This window comes from Lathamus discolor, chromosome 4 (assembly GCF_037157495.1).
Source record: "Lathamus discolor isolate bLatDis1 chromosome 4, bLatDis1.hap1, whole genome shotgun sequence".
Lineage (NCBI taxonomy): Eukaryota > Metazoa > Chordata > Aves > Psittaciformes > Psittacidae > Lathamus > Lathamus discolor.
Window position 1 is genome coordinate 81,091,604 of NC_088887.1, and position 21,224 is coordinate 81,112,827.

General features: G+C 38.6%; 1 long non-coding RNA gene across 2 annotated transcripts in view; it reads right to left on the bottom strand.

Moving 5' to 3' along the window:
- The window catches only part of LOC136012743 (uncharacterized), a 30,773-nt gene extending 11,029 nt beyond the window's left edge, over positions 1 to 19,744 (bottom strand). The window contains exon 1 of one of the 2 annotated variants that reach the window (XR_010611931.1): positions 19,676 to 19,744. This is a non-coding gene — a long non-coding RNA (uncharacterized LOC136012743). Of the gene's footprint in view, positions 1 to 3,548; positions 3,630 to 19,675 lie in introns of those variants that run through there. The other variant, XR_010611930.1, reaches the window with a different exon arrangement.
- Positions 19,745 to 21,224: the final 1,480 nt, after the last annotated feature.

Here is a 21,224-nt window from a genome sequence, read left to right on the forward strand (position 1 = left end):
AAAGTTCCTCTACAGATTTCCTGTAGGCCCCCTTGGCATAGTAGAAGGTTGCTCTGAGGTCTCCCTGAGCCTTCTCTTCCCCAGGCAGAACAAGCCCAGCCCTCCCAACTTGCCTTCATAGGAGAGGTGCTCCAGCCCTCTGACCAGCTTTTCTTGGCCCTCCTCTGGACTCACTAACAGTTTGTGCTGGGGGCCACAGACCTGAACACAGGTGGGTCTCTAGGTGGATTCTCACAGGAGTGGAGTAAGGGGGGAGAACCACCTCCCTTGACCTGCTGGCCACTCTCCTTTTGATGCAGCCCGGCATACAGCTGGCTTTCTGAGCTGCAAGTGCACACTGCTGGGTCATGTTGAGCTTCTCGTGCACCAGCACTTGCAAGTCCTTCTCCTCATGGTTACTCTCAATTTGTTCTTCATGCATCTGTATTTGCGTTTGGGATTACCACAACTCGGGATAATGTGGATTTTTCTATTTTTCTCCAGCGTGATTCTATGGGAATGACATATTTCCATCAGAGTCTGGAAATCTTTGCTTTATATGATAGTTCCTTTTTTCATTCAATGGATATTTTACTTTTGACTCCTCTAAAATTCTGATAACTTGTCTCTGTCCAAAACAAATTGATTTTGAACATTATATTTTCTCTTACACCTGTAAACTTTGAAGTAAAAGATTTCCTTGAATTTCAGAAGCAATCTCTACTTTTATATGTTCATACTCTTTCAGATCTCACTTTATTGAACAACAAAATTCTGGTACCTAATAAGTCTATTATTAGAAATAATTAACTGTTCTGACTGGAAGAAAGGTTGATAACCGGAAAGCAACAGAAAATTCCAGTGAATGATTTCTCCAACTTTTATTGCCCCTTTCAATGAAAATTGTTGTTCTTTTTCTGCTGCAAAGAAAATTTGAAGGGAAAAATCATTTACAGTCTTTTCCATACTGAGTTCTTTGCTAATCAAAATAAAGAAACTAAAACTATTTTCTTGTTGCACATAGACAGGAAATGAGGAAAAAATATTTGATAGAACAAAATCTTTGAAGCATTGGGAATTAAATTGTTACCTGCATGGGTTTTATAGTGTGTGAAGCTCTATAATAGTTTTTTGACTTTGACAGATTTAATTTTCAGTCTTCTTTACAGATAAAAGATACTTTAGCATATATGTCTATACATACATGCAGTATTTTTTAAACAAATTGTTGTTTAAAGTCAATGAGACCTTGCAAGGTATTCATCAAATTGGAGATACCTTTTTTCTTAATAACTTCCTCAGAAAGCCTCCAGATGACTTAAAATGTTTATTCTTGGGAGCCCTTTTAAAAAAAGCATGGAAGGGAGGTAACTTAAACTTCATGCTTTTCCCCAGTACCAAGATGCATTAAACGCAGGATGCATAAGCATCCAATAAGCAGGTACTAGATGACAGGGATCCCTATCTGAGGGAATGCCCTTAACAAATGAGTTACACAGGAAGGTTCCATGTTGCTTATTTCTCTTTTTTTTTTTTTTTTTTTGTCCTATTAAATCCTGGATTCATTCCTGTGGGTAGTTCAATGGCACATTTAGTGGCACCCTTGTAGAGATTCTGACAGTCCATTGGTTAAAGCAGCTTCCTGGGAAATGTGAACTATGGATTTAAATCTCCTTAAGCCACAGGGAGTAAGACAAGAACACTAACAATAAACTGCTTTCCATAAAGCACCTTTGAATTGAACTCAGGATTGCCTCAAAGTGCAGCTCATAGGCTGAAACAAGGTGGATTGGGCTTCTATAGAACAAGCTAGAATTTAACAGCCATTTTGCCACTGAAAGTACCTAAATTGATTTCAAGTTGGTCTGATTTCTTCAACCAGCAGTTGTACTTCAGACTACCCCGGGTTAAAATTCCTGAACATGATGCATATCCAGCACACAGATTGTATACAGTATTAAAGACCTGAAACTTATGTGTTTGTTTCTTTGTGAGGACATACCTATTTTTCACATATCCCTTCTGCTTTTGGAGAGACTACAGAAACATGTGCTTCTGGCAACTCTCTACCAAAAAGGCTTATTTCTACAAACCTCATCCAGACAAAATCCCAAATAAAGTTTAAGGGATGTTCAGCTAAGTAAAAGAATAAGACAATTTTTCAACATGATTTATTTTTAAATTATAGATGTGTCACTGCATTTGTATGATCCCCTAGTGCTTAAATTTCTGCAATAAGACCCATACAAAAGAGGTATGTCAAAATAATAAGTGTAAATGTCATTCTGTTTTTACGAGAATCTAAGGTTTTAGTTTATTTCAGCTGTTCACGTAATAATAATATATTAAATATATATATATATGTTCAATAAATATGAATAACTTATTTGACTTTTTGTGTATTTAATTTAGAACAATTCAATTATGGTGCTAGACATATAATATGCTTACTTCAATTAAATGTTGTAGGTAAATCAGTAGAATATAGTTACATTCAGCATTAGTATTTAGTTGTTTTATTTGATTCATTAACCTATCTTGTTATGGAATGAAATCCATATTTTCAAATTTGTTAAATATCAAAAGCTAAAATGTGAGGGTATTAGTTTTTTTTAGAATGAAAAGTGTTTTTTTTCATTCCTGATCTAGCTAATGATTTTTTTTTAATTGTTCAATTTCTCAATTGCTTTTGATGACTTTTATGAAAATTTGTTTCAAGTGAACACATATGGGTACTTTAAGGATATATGCCATGTATGCAAACACATGAACTAAATACATTTTTGTATTTTTTCAATATGAAAACTATACTTAATGCATTTTGTTTCAAAGTAATATATATTTCACCTTACAGCACTAAATATGTTAAAATGAGGGCAATAACCTTTAAAATAATATATGTTAATTGCTTCCGCCACCCTTTTTTATGCTAATTAGTATCGCTCATTCTAGAAGAAGTTGCAATTAAAAATAAAAACAAAAGAGCAGAAACACTGTCTGTGGAATAAAAAGCTACTTAATGCAAATAAAGCTGTCACAATGTGGCTCTAAATAGACCTCTGCTTTTATGGGTTGTTTTGATAGTCTGCATTGCTATGAAAAGTGGTACATTATAATATTAAAATTATGAAAACAGACTTGATAGAAATAGTCCTTCTCATCTTACAGGAAACATAGTGATGTAAATACCTACAACTGTGTTAATTACCCTTATTTCACTGTCATTGCAAGTAAAGGGGCACTTTTAGGAAGTTTTACATGTGGTCTGCTTAAGATAGTTCCCTGAGGATTAGCTAATCCTGTTCCTCCTCATTAACTATAAAAGGCATATGGGCAACTAGCTCAGCTATAGATGTCTACAGTATAAAACAAGGGAATTTTACTGTTGTGCATTCAGCTCAGGCTCAATTCACAGTTCAAACTCTATATTTAAGGACGGGAATGCTAGATACAGAGACAAAAGAAAAGTATTCTGAATGGTGTTAATCGTTTGAAATTGATTGGAAAAAAACAGTAGTGATTCTAAAGAAATTGATACTTGCCACTGTCTTGTAACATCCTCAACTCACCATGGCTTCGGCTGTGTTGGAAGGTTGTATGGTTAGCCCACCGACAGTCAAGCCTGTGACTGGGGGTGTTGGAAGGTAGGTGAAGCTACTAGAAAATTTCCCAGTGTGACTTTACTTGCAGGGAGTTAGGTGTTTGTCCTGGTTTCAGCTGGGATAGTTATTTTTCTTCTTAAGAGTTAGTACAATGTCGTGCTTTAGCTTTAGTCTGAGAACAATGCTGATAACACGCCAATGTTTTAGTTGTTTCTAAGTAATACTTATCCTGATCAAGGACTTTTCAGTCCCTCATGCTCTGCAAGTGAGGAGGGGCACAAGCAGCTGGGAGGGAGCAGAGACAAGACACCTGACCCAAACAAGCCAAAGGGGTATTTCATACTACAGCACATCATGCCCAATATATAAACTGGGGGGAGTTACCTGAAAGGCACTGATCACTGCTCACAGACTGTGATCTGTGGTCAGCATGTGTTGAGCAATTGTACTGTGCATCACTTGTGTTGATTGGGTTTTTTTGTCTTTTGTCTTTTAGGTTTAGATCTCTCTCCTTGTTATTCCCCTTATCATTATGTTATTACTAGAAGTAGTAGTGGTAATACATTGTACTTTAATTATTAAACTGTTCTTATCTCAACCTGCATGTTTTACATTTCTTTGATTCTCCTCCCACCTGGCGAGGGAGGTAGAAGGGAGATGATGAAGAGGCTGCATGGTTGCTGTCCGTGTTTAAACCATGACAGTGCTGCTATTTATATTTATTAATTTTTTCATAGCCATGGGATAATGCTGACTTTAGTTCCCTGGTAGAACTTATTTTTAATAAATACATATGTTAATGTTTCTATAGACATGTCATTATCTGGGAAGTAGCTGATGAACACAAGTAAAGCTGAGAAGTATGTATTCTCCAATAACAAATAATCTCTCTAAGAACTTTGAACACAATAACGGTAGCTTGTGAGGATCTGCAAAAATTGACAGTCAAGATACAGTATTCTTAGAGCATTTTTCTGTAATTGTCTGAAAAGCCAAGTAAGATCATCATGGATGCTGACACATGACAGGGTGTGATAGGTCTTACAATGTATCTGGATCTGGAGCTCAAATATGTGAATAACTGAAGTTGATTTCATATTTAAATGTTAGATTGTGACTCCATACCATACATAACAATGTTAATTAATGATTTATGACTGTAGGAAAGAATTGGAGTTCAACATTGTCACAATAGCTAATGGACTTCTTTCCAGTTATCTTTGAGAAATACATGTATTTCTTTGTGATGGGTACTGGTTCTTTCTGGGATGGAGTTAACTTTCTTTGTAGCAGCCAGGATGATGCTTTGCTTTACATTTGTGGTGAAATCAGTGTTGGGTACACACAAATATTTTATCTGTTACTGAGCAGTGGTTGCACAGCATCAAGGCTTTCTCTCCAAACACTTGCCTTTCTCGAACACCTATAGGCTGAGGATGGGGATATGCCTGGGACAGCTGACAATGAGGATATTCCATACCATATGATATTCATGTTCATCAATAAAAGCTCAGGAAAAGGAGAAGGGAGTGTGTGTAAATTAACTGATTTGAATAGTTAATTTTACAGTGCTTTTTTGTTTTATTTTTAAATTAATTTTACATCTTTTTTCCATAATATCCATGAATATAATTTAATTTCATAAGAAAATTGCCTATTATTACATTCTGTTTCAGCTGATTTTTCCCTAGTACCATCAGCTTTGAAGTTAAACCAACAGAAAACACACATTATACTGTTAAGCTACAGGGATGAAAGAACATCTTTAAATTAATTAAAAGTAATTTTAGCTTTCATTCAAAATTGAGGCATACCCCCCAACATATAATGAATAAAAAGCTAAAGAAGAGATATTTTAACAGGCATATAAACAAACCAAAACAGAAAGAAAGAAAGTGAGCCATTGCAAAAGTGATATAATGTATTCTTCTAGGACTGGTACAAGTAACAGGACAAGCAGCTGGAGCAGCAGGGCAATGAGTGAAATATTCGTAGATGTATCTAATCCATGGATATGAAAATGAGGCACTGGCTACTAAGCTATATCTCCATGTCAAGTTTCAATGAATTCAAAGCATCATAATTCACAAAGCATGCTGTTTATTTCTGTTATAATGCTTATTCATTTTAATCATCAGTCCCTCGTAAAGATAAAACACCTGCTTGCATACCTTTCTTTCAATAAAGTGTAAAGCGTGAATTATTTATGCTTATTCTTGTGTATAATGAAATTTGCAATGTGCAACTCACATGCTGCTGAATCTACTAAAGTTATCATTAAAAGGGAACGTCTGGCTGGGGTTGTTATAGCTGTTAATGGCATTGAAGGCTGTAATCACTTCTGCTGGACTGCTTGGTACATTTCTCATTTTCCACCAGAACAGTATCAGAAACTGCAAGTGCCTGAAGTATGAAACGTATTTTTGTGGCTTCCAAGTGTTGAAATGGGGTAATGCTTGTCAGCAGATTCATCTAATTCAACAGCATAGGGTGAGTGTTCTAATGGTCAATTGGATAAATATGAAAAAAGATAAATTGGTGTCAATGATCTATGTGTCTGAGAATTATATCTCCTAAAGGACCACAGAATCATAGAATCGGTTGGGTTGAAAGGGAATATCATCTAGTTCCGAAACCTCTGCCATGGGCAGGGACACCTTCCACTAGACCAAGTTTCTCAAAGCCCCATCCAGCTTGACCTTGAACACTTGCAGAAATGGAGCAGCCACAGATTCTCTGGACAACCTGTTATAGTGTTCTCACCAACCTCACAGCAAAGATTTTTTTCCTAATATCTAATCTAAATCTCCCCTCTTTCAGCTTAAAGACATTACTCCTTGTCTTGTCATTACAGGCCCTTGTAAAAAGTTCCTCTACAGATTTCCTGTAGGCCCCCTTGGCATAGTAGAAGGTTGCTCTGAGGTCTCCCTGAGCCTTCTCTTCCCCAGGCAGAACAAGCCCAGCCCTCCCAACTTGCCTTCATAGGAGAGGTGCTCCAGCCCTCTGACCAGCTTTTCTTGGCCCTCCTCTGGACTCACTAACAGCTTGTGCTGGGGGCCCCAGACCTGAACACAGGTGGGTCTCTAGGTGGATTCTCACAGGAGTGGAGTAAGGGGGGAGAACCACCTCCCTTGACCTGCTGGCCACTCTCCTTTTGATGCAGCCCGGCATACAGCTGGCTTTCTGAGCTGCAAGTGCACGCTGCTGGGTCATGTTGAGCTTCTCGTGCACCAACACTCGCAAGTCCTTCTCCTCATGGCTACTCTCAATTTGTTCTCCACCCATCCTGTATTTGTGCTTGGGATTGCCAAACCCATGTGCCGGACCTTGTACTTGGCCTTGCTGACCTTCACAAAATTCACATGGACCCACCTTTCAAGCCTGTCAAGGCATCTCTTCCCTCCAGCGTGTCAAGGGTTCACTCATTCCCACTGTCCATGTCACCAACAAAGATGCTGAACAGCACTGGCTCCAGTACTGACCCCTGAGGAACACCACTCATCACTGTTCTTCACCCAGACAACAAGCTCCTCTTGTTTATTCCTGTGCTATGTATGTGTGCATAGAAGCATGATTTGAGTCCCCAGTGAAGTTGACTTGCTGGTTTATCATCTGATAAGCTACAAAGTATTCCAAAGAATGTGAAGTAAATGTTCCTCATTTAAGACATATTTGAAAGAAGTATTAAGCAGCTATGAGAGAAATTATCTGTAATATTAAATTTATTTTTAAAGTGCAAATTTTTGATTGATAAAAGTTTACAACTATATCCTGAACAACAGTTTCATTTCTTTTACTTTATTGTATATACTATTCTCATTTAAGAGGGAGAAATATTCTTCATGTAAAAGCTTGAATTTGGTTAAATATGCATTTAATCTCTTCATCACCAATTCCATTTAGTATAAATGGTAACCTCATTTAATCTAGTAATGCACCCATGAAAGGGAATTCAAAGTGTCTTGCAGTTATTTTACAACTATGTTGCCTTGGCAAACAAAAAATCACCCTTGGTTTATTTGGCTTTAGTGGCATTACTTAATTAAAAACAAAGCAAACAGAAGATATTTTAACCTTTGAGCTACTTACAAGAACAAAGATCAAATGAAAACCTGGGAAATATTTAGCTCGATTTCTGCTCACATTGCATCTAATTGAGATTAAAAGAATAACAAAATGGAATACCTAACTATGCATTCTGACACTTGTCAGGAGAAATTGCTTTTCAGTTGGGTATACTGCATGAAAGCACTTTTAGTTGGCTTCTTGAAACTGTCATTATGAGGGAAGGAATTAAATCATAAAGGAACTAATGCCTAAGGTACTACTTCCAAAACTGGAAAATTTGTGTTCTTGTATAGAATCTGATACTGCTTTATGCATTTTATACCAAATAGCACTATATTCTTTTGAGGAGGCCCTCAAATCTATCTCTACTAGTACAAGTTACTATCTTAATAAACCGTAATAGAAATTAATAAATCTTAATAAAAATTTAAAAAAATATTTTTCTCTGTCTGAAACCTGATGAGCATTTGATTCTTGATCTAAACATGCACTGAACTTTCTTATGAATACTTTTATGACTTCTCCTTAAACTTTTGCACCAGTAACATCCTTTTGCAACTTGGATGACACCAAAGACCCCTGTTTGTGAAGAAATATATCCTTTTGTGCATTTCGAATTTTCCTCTTCCTATTTAAATTCATGGTACTTACTTCTGGTTTGGGAACAGACATCAAATTGCTGATCACTACCCATTTTGTTCATGTTACTCACAATTTGATAATTTCTACAATATCCGTTTTAAGCCATCTCTTTTTCAAACTGAAGGCCTCTAGCCTGCTTAGTCATTCATCATGTGGAATCTATTTTGTTACTTCAAGATAGGACAACTGCAACAACAAAACTCCCCTCACAAACAAACAAGTCCAAAACCAAAACCCAAGCAAAACAAGACAGCAAGCTATAAAGTATGGGCAAAGCATGGATTTTTAAGGAGCATACTGTGTTTTTTTTCTATTTTTTAGTATATAGTTTTAGTCCTTTCCATGTAATTTCTTTGTTGTTGTTTTTTTCAACTGATACCAAAAGGTGACATTTTAATCAACTATCATAACCCCATTTTACTGCTCCTGTGTGCCAGCAGTTCAGGCCAGAGTACATAATTTTATATGTGGCATTAGGATTGTTTTTCAGCAGGTACGTAAGTTTTATTCACATTGGATTTCTTTGGCATTCTTTCTTCCTGGTCTCACAGTCTTATAATGTCCTTCCACAGTTCTTCCACAAGTGTGCTGCTATGACTGCAACCTTTAATAGTCCTGTGTCATCAGCAGTATTTCTCATCTTTCTTTCAATTTCTTTTTCCATGTCACTTGTCAGTATCTTAAACAACACAAGTCATCTCATAGACCCCACAGAATTCTGCCAGGGATCATTCTCCATTGCAAAAACTAATAATTTACTCTTGTCATGTTACTTGTCTTATAACTAATTATTAACCCATGCGAGTGGTGTGGCTGGAGGGAAGCACTTCACTTATAAGAGAGAAGTAGCAATATTTTCATTGATATAAAAACAGTGATTTAACAAAATTTGATAGTAAATGTGACAGTGGTTTAATAAGATTCAATGGTCAGGTACACTTGATTATTCACTGTATAAAGTACAGGGTCAGATGAAACTGTCAGGGAGACCCTCCTAATGAGTCATGAGGTTCAGAAAGGATTCCCTTGTGTTCTAAACTATTTTCTGAGGAGTTTAGGTGCATCTGGATCCAGACTTTGTCCCTGATTTGGTCAATGGTTTATGTCTAAGGGATTATATGTGCACAGTTAGTCCTTTATATCACTTAACTAAAATTTCAGACTTTCAGCACATTTACTCCCAATTCACTTACCAAGTATCTGATATGATAAAGATTCTCTCAGCCTCAAGGGGTAAGCTTTAGAGGTGTCTCTACTCAAGGGGAGATCCTGGCGTGCAACCTGCTGCTGTGGGCAGTGCAGTTTTTATGGAATAATTGACTTTAAGTCATGTTTGCATATCAGTTGTATTTTGATTGGTGCATGTTCAACTAACCATCAGCTGCTGAGTAAAATTTATGGCACTTAGCTATTGTGTTGTTATCTGTCTCCCCTTCTCCTCTCTGAATCCAGCTTAAACCAGATGCAGCCATCACATCCACCACTCATTGTTATTGCTTAAGCAGAAATGGGATGGAAGCACACCACCCCAGCAAGTACTTTTCCTTTTATACTATGCCATATAAATTACTTTAAAAGCTTTGTGTGAGAAGCTTTTTACAATTGTTTGTAAGCCCAAATATATCTTGTCCTCAGATTATCCTTACATGTCTGGGGGCTTGGGTTTGTTTTTTTTGTTGTTGTTGTTGTTTGTTTGGGTTTTTTTGTTTGTTGTTTTTTTTTTTTTTTTGGGGGGGGGGGTGATTTTTCTTGTGAGTTTTTTCTTTTTCGTTTTTTGGTTTGTTTTTGTATGTTTGAGGGTTTTTTTTTTTCTTTTGGTTGGGTTTTTTTTCAGACTTAAAGAAGTTATGTGTCCAAATCCTTTAACAGAGAGTCCCTTTGTGACTCTCGACCCCAAAGCTTTTCCATTGCTTTAAAAAGCATTTAAGAGACTCAAACTACATGTTTTTAAGTAGGAGCTAAGAAAATATTTTTCCTTGTATGCTAAATTAGATGTCAGTAAAATAGTAGCTGTATAAGACATAGAAACATACTTTAAACCCGTTTGAAAATTACAGCATCATTTTTGAAAAGAGTTCAAGCACCACTCAAATCTTCAATTGATGCCAAATGCGAGTACACGCCAATCATAAAACACAAGCAGCAGGGATACTCATCAAGGCTGTCAGGTTTCCAAGACTAATAGGGGTCCCATGCTGGTTGATGAGACTAAAGAACTTATGTTAAAAAAATTGTGATACTTTGTACAAGAAGAGCAACAACAAACTGCTATTACCACTTATAATGACGACCAAATGTGTAGGGCTTTGGTATAACTATGCAGCAGAGAAATTCTCTGCATCAAATACTGGACTTGTGAGTTACCAAAGCCTAGGTAACAACTCTTCCTATGTGTCTGTAGGGAGAGGTAAGTCCCCTAAAGCATATAAAAATTATTGTCTGACATTATCTTTTTTTGAACTTCAGATTTGCTAGAAAATGGTTTTCAGTCCCATATACAAGCAGATAACAGATCTCAACCATAGGGTAAAGAAAAAAAGCATAATTAAGGCTGCAGTGCCAGGAACATAGTCAGCAAAGTCACCAAACAGATATGATGAAAGTGCATTATAACTTCCACTATGAGGAATTCTATAAATCTTTAATTTCCTGTGCTATCTCAGGGCCAGTTTTGCAAATGCTTTATCATGAGAAAAGTCCTGGAGTTCAGTGAGATTACTCACAGGGCTGACGGCAGGGAGAGATCATTCAGCAATTACTGTCACAGGCAAAACAGACTCAACTCATGAATCAAATCTGAGTAGGATAATGAGAAGTAAAACCTAAATCTTAAAAACACCTTCCCTCACTCCTCCCTCTTCCTGGTCTCAGCTTCACTCCTCATTTTCTCTACCTCCCCTGAGCAGCACAAGGGAACGGAGAATGGACAATGTGGTCAGTTCATCACATATTGTCTCTGCTGCTCCTTCCTCCTCAGAGGAGGACTCCTCACACTTTCCCTGCTCCAGCCTGGGGTCCTCACCATGGCAGATAGTTCTCCATTAACTTCCCCAATGTGAGTCCTTCCCAGAGGCTGCAGTTCTTCAAGAACTCCAGCGTGGGTCCCTTCCATGGGGTACAGTCCTTCAGGAACAGACCGCTCCAGCGTGACCTCCTCTCTCCCTTGCTCTCCCTTGATCCCTTGTCCCGCCAGGAGCCTGCTCCAGTGTGGTGTCTCCATGGGATCACAGCCTCCTTTGGGTGAATCCACCTGCTCTGGCATAGGGTCCTCCCCAGGCTGCAGGTGGATATCTGCTCCAATGTGGACCTCCAGAGGTTGCAGGAGTACAGCCTGCCTAACTGCGGTCTGCATCACAGGCTGCAGCGGAATCTCTGCTCTGACACCTGGAGCACCTCCTCCCTCCTTCTTCACTGATCCGGGTACCTGCAGTGCTCCAGGTCTCATGTATTCTCTCTGTTACTGTTGTGCAGCAGGTTTTTTTTTCTCCTTCTTAAATACGTTACCTCAGAGGCTCTACTACTGTAATTGATGGGCTCAACTTTGGCCAGTGGTGGATCTGTCTCAGAGCCGGCTGGCATTGGCCCTGTCAGACACAGGGAAAGCTTCTAGCAGCTTCTCACAGAAGACACCCAAGCTCTCCTCCTCCTCCAAGTAAGGTAGCCTGTGGGGCATGATCCCCAAACAGTGTTATCCAAACACCTTCTAGGCATTACACAGTACACCCAGGTGAGGGAGGATCTTTATTCTACATGATTCTAAAAATACCATATTGCGCATTTTTTTTTTTTTCCTAAAGAGTGTTCCCTAAAGATAAACCCTGGTACAAACATAATATGGACACAAAAGAATAATCATAGAATGGTTTGGGTTGGAATAGACCTTAGAGATCATCCAGTTCCACTCCTCCTGCCATGGGCAGGGACACCCTCCACTAGACCAAGGTGCTCAAATTCCCATCCAATTTGGCCTTGAACAGTTTTGGGGATGGGGCAGCCACAACTTCTCCGGGCAACCTGTTCCAGTGTCTCACCACTCACACAGTGAGAAAAGCTGCATTTTCTCTCAGATATTAATTTTGCTGTCCATGATTCTACTTGTCTTCTATTTTGTGCTTATTCTCATGACTTCCTTCTAAACTTGTCTTTCTTATATTGTTTACACTTTTGTAATGCACCATTCTTTTTAGATTAAAACCTTGTTTTATTTGTCTGTATTTCTGATTCTCATTACACGTGTGAAGTTTAATCATTATTTTCATGTGATATTAAACATAGAGTTAAGCAAATCATGCACTATTTTCTAAGTTGCTGAATTTATTTATAAAGGAATAAAAAGAAAAGGCAAAATATTTTCCCTAAGCCTGATTTTTCTAAAGCAGAATCTGAAGGCCAGTGAGATCAGGACAGCATTTTGATTGATCAGTATGCAACAAATCTAATCAGCCTGACTCAGTTGGATAAATTACTGGCTTTCATTACTCAAAGGGAACATCAATGGAAATTGCAGCAATGTTTCTAACAGTTGGAAACTAAAAAATCAGATTATGCGAAAGGAAGTGCTGTTATGCACACCAGGAACAAAAATCAAAATGCTTCCTTTGCTTTATTCAGTACAATGAACTTAAAATTATGACAAATTACACTTCTGCTTAGGCTGAGCTTTCTTTTTTGCTTTAGCAATGGTGGATAGGAATAATACAAAAACAGCAGGGCAGATAGGGAGTTTAAAAAAATAATTCATCACCTTTGACTTTATTAACCATCATTACTGAACCCTTCTATTTATTGGAACTTAGTGAGGTCTGTAGATACCTATTCTGGCTTCTTTCACAGCAAGGAGAAAGATTGAGGAAACTATATGCACTCTACTTATCTTCCCTTAAGAGTGACTGAGAAGTAGATAGAACAGGACTGCAGAGCTCTTACCCTGTATCGAGGAACTGCTGTTGTGTTCAACAAAGGCTTTTAAACTTTGCCAGCTAGAAGAGAGGGTAGACTGTAGCATTAAATTTTCCTTGAATGTCCCAGCGGTACTGCTCATCGGTATATCTCCAAATTTTTATTTAACTCCCGCTGACAGTAAACCTAGCCTGTCAGCCAGCTCAAATGAAAAGAAAAACAGTTATCCGCATATAAAATGTAGCACAAATTCAACATGAAAAATCCCAACCAGATGGAATTCTGTGGGTGATAATGATGAAGATAATGTCTTCTGATAGCACCTGTGGGGGCATCTTCCTGCCATCCACAGGCTAAATTAGGGCTACTTGATGGTCTGATAAAACTCATCGAGATCCTGTGTTATTATTACTTTTTTCCAAACAGATTGCAAACAAACACCTCTGATTTGTCAATCACCCTGAAAGTCTTAGTCTTGTTTCACAGTCTTGTATTATCTCTCTGACAGCTGTCAGTGTCAGTCTGGAAGCATGTTAAGAAAGATGTTAAATAAAGAAGATTCTATAAGGAAAAAAAACATTGATTGATTTATTTAATATTTTGTGTGGTTTTAATTTTATCTTTATTACTGAGATTACTTCCGTTAACTAAATTAACATGCAAACAGATATACATAGAAAGCAAGCCCTGATTTTTCTCACATGTAAAGTTAAATACTTTCTGCTACTACTCTACAAATATTCTGCTACTACTTTACTACCTAATTAGAGGTATTGTTATCAGAAATGCTGTATCTGTGTCATAAGGTAATTTGTGGCAAAATGGAAGAACATGAGCTGTCAGATTTTAAGACATGAAGAATATATGTTACAGTACTAAAGCTAAAGAAGTTAAAGATTATTATAAGGGACACTTCTGCAGCTTTAGAAGTGACTTCAGGAACTAAAATTTGAATTACTGTGGTCTACAAGAAGTAGTCGTATATAGATCTTATGCTTCTATAGAATTAAATTAATTTTACATCTCGTGGAAAATTTACATCCCTGCACTTAAGCCCTTACAAGGTCAATGCCACCTGAAATACACATGAACCCTCGAAATGCATTTGTATTATTTATTATACATATTTCACTAAAGCTTAGAGATCCTGATGTGCCACAAATTGAACATATGTTTAACATTTGTGACTATTGAGGTGTTCATTCTACATTTTTGTATTAGGTAAATATTATGAAAGAGCTTAACTGTCAGAAAATAAAAATATCAAGATAGATAGCCACTGCATTACAAAGTTCTTGGAAATACAATTTCTGGGGTGTTCTTTGTGTTTAAAAGAACTGTTCTGTGAAAACAATGAATAACAATGAGAATGCATATCTGTGATGGTTTTGGCTGGGAGAGGGTTAATTTTCTTCACAGAAGTTAGTATGGGGCTATGTTTTGGGTTTGTGTTGAAAACAATATTGATAATAGATGTTTTTATTACTGCTGAGCAGTGCTTACACAGAGTCAAGACCTTTTCTGTTTCTCACATGGCTCCTCCAGTGAGTAGATCGGGGGTGCGCAAGAAGCTGGGAGAGGACACAACCAGAACAGCTGACCCCAACTGACCAAAACAATGTCCCATACTGCATGATGTCATGATCAGCATATACAGCTGGCTAAAGAAGGAAGAAGCTGGTGATTCTCTGAGTTACTGCATTTGTCTTCCCAAGTAACAGTTATGTATGATGGAGACCTGCTGTCCTGCAGATGGCTGAACGCCTTCCTGCCCATGGGAAGTGGTGAATGACTTATCTTTCTTTGCTTGCATGTGTGGCTTTTGCTTTACCTAAACTGTCTTTACCTCAACCTGCGAGTTTTCTAACTTTTATATTTCCAGTTCTCTACCTCATCCCACTGGAGTTTTGGGGGGAGTGAGTGAGTGAGTCGCTGTGTGGGGGTTAGTTTTCAGCTGGAGTTAAACCATTACGGCAGAGAATCAGGTAATGACAGGCGGATAACCACTCACCATCTAACCAAACCTAGAATGAATAAGAAAAATTGTTTGCAGTACTAGTCCTCTTTTTTGGTTATTTGGAAAATTATGAGGTAATGTGCTGTTTGTGCTTTTACTAAATTTAACTGTGCATTATTTTTCTTTGTTCAAAGCAACGATAACACAGTGTCTAACGTAAGCTCTTCAAAATACTCAGAAAGTCTGTTTTCAAGATTGTGTTCACTGATGTAATTAATTCAGTTAAATGCTCACAGAATTTTATACAGCCACTAATTTACTAAGTCTAACATAAAAAAAAACCACACCACTATATAAGTATACATACAGCAATTAATACACTAAATAGTGTCATACAACTTTGAAGTGTGATGAGGTTAAGTTTTAGAGTTATTTGGAAGCCACCTGTATAGAGATTCCTGGCTACAACAGAAATTTAAACCAAGAGACAAACTAGATTATACTTTTTAAGGATTAGAGGGCAGCAAGACATGTAAGCTCCAGCCAAGCAGGAAAAAAGTGCTTTTTGGAGGTACACAAAAGAGACAAAATGGAGTATGTTTCTGATCAGAATATGTGGATTGGCAGCAAGCCTAGAGAAAAGGAAAAATTGGAGCCTGTAACAGGAAAAAATTTATTTATAGGCCCTTTGTTTGTGTTCTGCTGTATCCCAAAGAACTTATTTCCTTATATTTATTCTTCTAATGTCTGTTTCATAAACATCTAACTTCAAAGATTTAAACTCCTCTCTGATATTCTCAAAATGTTTTCTTTAAGGTAGTGGGACAGACTTCTTCACCTCATGGCTCTAGCTGGCATGAATTCCCATGCAGCATGCACTGAATTAAAATTCAAGTAGTGAAGCTCTGATTATCTCGGAAAGTGTCATTTTAACATGATATGGAGTTAGAAAATAAGTAACACCATTATTCATTTGCTTAATTTTTCAACTGTAGATAACTTTATTCTGAGTTGAATAATTCTTTTGGAACTTGTTATATATATATATATCTTGTGACAGATATTAACAACTTTATTGGAATAAAAGCATCAAAATATAATTTATGAGTGCTCTAAGTGATATATGGATATAGCAGCTACTCTGACACTTTCCTTGTTTGGTTTCTGTTCATGAAATGGTACTTGAACTAAAAATTGGAATTAGTTAAGTCAATCAAGCTGTTCCACAGTCTTAATATATGCCAGTTCGTACGATTTTTACATGATTAAAAAAGATAATTCATTTAAGTAAAAATTGCTTCAAAGCTCAAAGGAGTTGAACATTTCGTCTTTGAAGTCACTAGAGAGCCTTAAATTAGTTTTTCACTCATCACCAACAAATAACAAAGTTGAGCTATGGAAATATGTTACACAGTTTATCAATAGACATTCAAAATATCTCAGAAAATGGCCTTTCACTGAAACTGTCTCTCACTTCACTCTTTCCTCATTCAGAAACTCACTCAACTGTGACAGCATAGCAAGTAGGATTGTACGTATCACTTACCAATTTTCCCTCACAGTTACTAAATTCTGTCTTTAGATTTGTTGGATCATCTCCGTATATCATAATTATTTTATTAAAGAACTTAGTTCATCCAAAATATATTCTTGGGGTTAAAAAAAAAACCCACCCAAAGAACAAAATTCCTCACCACCCAAAAATAAAAAAACAAACCACCACAAAAGCAAAACAAATACAACAAACACAACAAAAACCCAAACAAACCAACCAACACAACAAAGCAAAACGACCCCCCCCCCAAAAAAAAAAAACCCACAAAACCCCAAAGCCATAGGAAGAAACTGCAACAGAGAAATAGGGTATCCATGCCTTACAGAAGGCATTCTGGTAAATCAAATGGTGAACCAAATACTGAATGGTAAAGAAATAAACAAACAGTTAAATCAGCTCTACTGAGCTTCTCCCAGTACCATTAAATAGAAAACCCAACTAGCTCAGGATAGGTTAGATAAAGCTTCAATGTTAAAAACAAACCAAAACCAAAACAAACCAAACCAACCAAACAAAAAAAACCTTAAGGTATACTAAGAATGTAGTAGTACATATCAATAATGCTTTAATCTAAATTCATAATGATTAATAATTGTTACTGTGCACTGCTTAAGATAGCTCATATTAGCCCTAATGTATAAAATGTGTTGCTGGGCCAGTTTTGACTAACCTAGACTTGAAATGGTAGATTTTGGTCTTAGATATTTCATTACATTCTTCTCACAGACGTAGGAGAGACAACAGGATGTGATTCTCCTTACTTCTGCTGCTTTGTGTGAGTGGATAATGCCACATAAAGTAAAACAAGATGGCTTTAATGTATTCTGCTAAACTCGGAATTACCAAGGTTTGCGTCACTGAAGTCATCTTACTCTGCAGGGAGCAAAGCCTTCTGACAGCTGTCTGTTTCTAGGAAGCTAATGGCCAAAACCACTTTCTTATTTCCAGTTTATCATCGTTTTTGCTGAAAGTCATGCAGTTTAGCAGAATAATAAGCTACAGAAGCATATGCCCCTTGACAACCCAGTGGCGCTGACGGAAAACTGAATTTATAGGTATGATTCCCTGAGGAAACCTCAAACACCTTCAGCTCCAGATGTCTCCTCAGAAAGATGTGGATTATGATGAAATCACTCTCTTACGGGACAATCTGTCAAAGATGTACTGAAGAGTTTGGATTTAGTTTGATCTTTTGTGACTTTGCGGCTGTCATTTTGGCCTCTAGATTTATCATGCAACAAATAAGTAGTGTGAGATTTTGTAATTTATTTATTTGGTTTAGGTACTACACCTATTCATTTCTAAGGACGCATAGATGTATGGGACATTGGCCTTTTTCTGAGGCAGAGTTGACTCCCTGCGTTGCAGAGAAATATACTTTGCACTGGAAATGGTTTGTTCTTTTCTTTTTTTCCTTTTTTTTTTTTTTTTCTTGGTATGAAATAAAGGTCTGAGAACAAGATGTAATTTAAAAGCTGGGGAAAAAAAATTAAAACAACCCACAAACAAAATCAAAACAGACTAATGCTATAGTGTTTTCATAACCAGTTAGGAAACAGTAGGGAATGGAACTAAACATCGGTTACCTGACCAAAATACCAAAATATGTTAGGCAGATGGTTTGCTTTGGAGACATAGAAAATAAGATCTAAAGTCTTAACTGAAGTTTTCAAGATAAAACATACTCTCTAACTTTTTGATGGAGAAAAACTGTTTTCAGTTGCTGATTAAAAAATTTATTGCAAGTTTTATAATAGTCTTTTCATCTAATCAACTGAATTTCTTGAAGGATACTTCTCAAAATAGATTTCCAAGATATATTAACTTGATCTGAGAGACTTAATCATCTCTGTATTTCCCTTTTTTGACTGTAAATCCTCTGCTAGATTTAATCTGTTAGTGGATGCAGTGATAGCAGATTTTCCCTCCACATGTTGTACAAACACATAAAAAAAAACCCTGCTTAATTGATCTTCCAAAAATCCTTCGTTATTTGACCACTTGAATACACCTTTTAGCTGTAAGTTACCACATAGCTTGCAAAGCAACATATTTCACAAGAAATCTGCTGACATCAAGATAGAAATTTTAGTGCATTGCATTAACATTGTTTGAAAAGAAATGCTCTCAAAATCCATTAAAGAAAGTATTTTTTTATTTTTTTTCATCATAACAACTAAGGACAATTTTTTTAGATTATGCACATAATTTTTATGTCTGTTCTAAAGAAATCATATTCTTTTCTCCAAATAGCTGTCAATGTGCTGACCTCTTTCACCAACACATTATAATTGTATTCTGTAATACTTGTAATAAACTGAAAGTTCTCCAAAGAATCCTATGATGCAAGGCAATTGATTTTCAGGGGAAGAAAAAATAAATTCTGACATATGTCACTCCTTTAAAGCTTAAGCTGAGACTGAAAACATATACTGCCTACTAACCAGGAATTGTCTGTGTTTCTCACCCAGGGTCCACTGTGCTGCAGAAGATCCCTTTAGCAAAATCTAAGGAGTGTTAATGAAACATTAAAAGAAATGCAGTTCTAAAAGAATTTTGAACAGTATAATGAGGACAGAAATGATCAAGAAAATATTGTACCTACTAAACTACATTTTCAATAGTCTGACATTTGCAGTGAGAATGGATATTCTACAGAAAATACAGGGTTTACCTGAAAGGAACTGTCGTGGTTTAAACAAAGTCAGCCATAAACCATACAGCCCGTCCACTCAATCCCCCACTTCTTGCCCTCCCCCTGCTCCTGGAAGGACGGAGAGGAGAACCGAAAAGAATGCAACTCCCACGGGTTGAGATAAGAACAGTTTAGTAACTAAGGTCTAACACAAATCACTACTGCTACCACCAATAGTAATAATGATAAAGGAAATAACAAGAGGAAAGAATACAACACCTCAGCACCAGCCGACCAATAACTTGCCCCACTCCCCCCAGCCGAGCACCGACCGATACCTCGTCCAACCCTGCAGGGAACTAGCCCTTCCGGGTAACTCCCCGTTACATCCTGGGCATGACGTGCTGTGGTATGGAATACCTCTTTGGCTAGCTTGGGTCAGGTGTCCTGTCTCTGCTTCCTCCCAGCTTTCCCTCCTCCCTGGCAGAGCATGAGGCTCAGAAAGTCCTTGGCCAGACCAAACATTTGAGCAGCAACTGAAAACATCAGCGTTACCAGCACTGTTCCCAGGCCAAAAAAAAAAAAAACAAAAACAACAAAACACAGCACTGCACTAGCTACTAAGAAGGAGAAAAATGACTGCTGCTGCTGAACCCAGGACAGTATCCACCCCTTATTCCACACCATTCACGTCATGCTCAGATCCCACATTTTCAATATACCATCACTCTTATCTCAGTGCACTCTTATCTTAGTGCATGGACCAGTCCCTGTAAAGCTGCTGAGTCCATCTGGCCCATGATGTCAGGCGCCATCTCTTGTAACAGTCTCTCAGAGCAGGAGAGGCTGTGTGCAGCGTTTGCACTTGTGAATAACCTGGGCAACAGTGTTCATTGCTAAGTCCACCCCTCGATCATGAGTCCATCTCTATGTTGCATCTCTGCCCTGATGGCCTGAAGTGCCATGGGCCCACCAGGCTCAAAATAATTCACTGTTCCCTTCAGCAGTTTCTGCAGCTTGTTGCTGGGGACTCCATAGAGCTGCCTTCCATCTCCGATGCTTCCAAAGCACTGGAGGGGCCCAGTGGACCAGATACTCGCTCATACTGTCCCACACACCCTGCCACTCATGGCTGTCCAGGCTTGGGGAAGATCTCTTGTTCCTCCCATATTGTGGTCTAACCCCAGACAAGAAGCAAACCTGACTCTGCTTAACTTCTGAGATCAGACAAAATGGTAGTGGGTAGAACACCCTCTGTGTGTGTGCCACCGTGCTGATCCCCATCACAATCAGCAGGCAGGCCCCAAGGGTACCCACAGGCCATTCAAACCCTTCAGAACTCTCCAGTGACGCTGCTGTCCTTGTCCCTGGGGCTGGTGCAGCTGCCGTGCCTGCCGGCTCTCCCACCACCGGCTTCTCTTTCCCTGGGTGCAGCTCTTCCTCCTCTGCCGTGCTGGGAAATGCTGCCTGGGCTCCTGCATCCTCCCGGGGCTCGGCGGGCGGCTCCCGGGGAACGCTCTAGGCCGCCGCGGGGCTGGGCTCGGCCGCGGGGCTCGGCTCCTCCGCGGGGCTCGGCTCCTCGGCCGCCTCCTCCCGCTGCTCAGCAGCCGCCTTCCTCCCGGCCTCGGGCCCCGCTCCCGCCGCCGCCTGGTCCCCGGGGCCGCTCTCCCGGGCCGCTTCGGCCGCCGCCGGCTCCCGGGGCCGCTCCCCCTCGGCTCCCCGCAGCCTCACGAAGACGGAGGCGAGGACAAGGGCCAGGGCGGTGAAGAGCAGCGGGACGGCCGGGTACAAGTCCACGGCCACGGCCATCCCGCCCTGCTGCCGGAGCGCGTCCGTATTACAAGACTTTGCCATAAAGTACAGTGAAACAAAAACCTTAGCCCAAGC